At 39.0% G+C, this 836-nt stretch overlaps 1 non-coding gene across 1 annotated transcript; it reads left to right on the top strand.

The window, feature by feature from the left end:
* Window positions 1–258: 258 nt before the first annotated feature.
* On the top strand, window positions 259–365 carry LOC141722463 (small nucleolar RNA R71). The gene has a single exon (XR_012575481.1). It is a non-coding gene; the product is annotated as a small nucleolar RNA R71 (small nucleolar RNA).
* The last annotated feature ends 471 nt before the right edge of the window (window positions 366–836 follow it).

Raw genomic sequence — 836 nt, 5'->3', positions numbered from 1 at the left:
GAGAATCGATCTTCATAGATAACTCCTTTAGTTGAGCAGTGATAGCCGTAGCTGTATCCACTTGAAGAACTCTTGTTCCCTGCCTGTGGCAATCTCTGAGTTGGATATTGATATTCATTAGCAGCCATCGATTCAATTAGATCATAAGCTTCTTCATAGCTCTTTGCCCATAATGCTCCACCTGATGCTGCATTGAGCATGGGTCTTGACTGTGCTCCCAAACCGTTATAGAAGCAATTGATGATCATCCAATCAGGCATTCCATGATGAGGACACTTGCTAAGCATCTCCTTGTAGCGCTCCCAAGCTTCATATAAAGATTCTTCTGATTGCTGCGCAAATTGAGTAAGAGCATTCCTGATTGCAGTTGTCTTTGTCATAGGGAAGAATTTAGTGAGAAACTTTTGAGCAAGATCTTCCCAAGTAGTAATCGAACCAGCTGGTAGAGAGTGTAACCAGCTCTTAGAATTCTATTTTTCCTTTCAACTAGACCATTTTTTTGAGGTGTTCTTGCAGCTGAGAACTCTTGAACAGTGCCGTTATCTTTGCAAAATTCACTTAGTATTGAATTCCTAAATTCTGTAGCATTGTCACTCCTCAATCTTTTGACATAATTTTAATCTCCAGCCTGCTTATCAATTTTCTTTATGTGTTCAATGATGATGTGTGGAGTTTCATCTTTTGAATGCATAAATTCCACCCAAGTGTACCTTAAGTAGTCATCCACCATCATTAAAGCATTCTTCTTTCTGGATATGGACATGACATTTACAGGTCCAAACAAATCCATGTAGATAAGCTGTGGTGGAGCATTAATGGAATTTATAACTTTGCTT

This window comes from Apium graveolens, chromosome 4 (genome assembly GCF_009905375.1).
Source record: "Apium graveolens cultivar Ventura chromosome 4, ASM990537v1, whole genome shotgun sequence".
Lineage (NCBI taxonomy): Eukaryota > Viridiplantae > Streptophyta > Magnoliopsida > Apiales > Apiaceae > Apium > Apium graveolens.
This window is presented reverse-complemented; position numbering and strand designations above follow the sequence as displayed.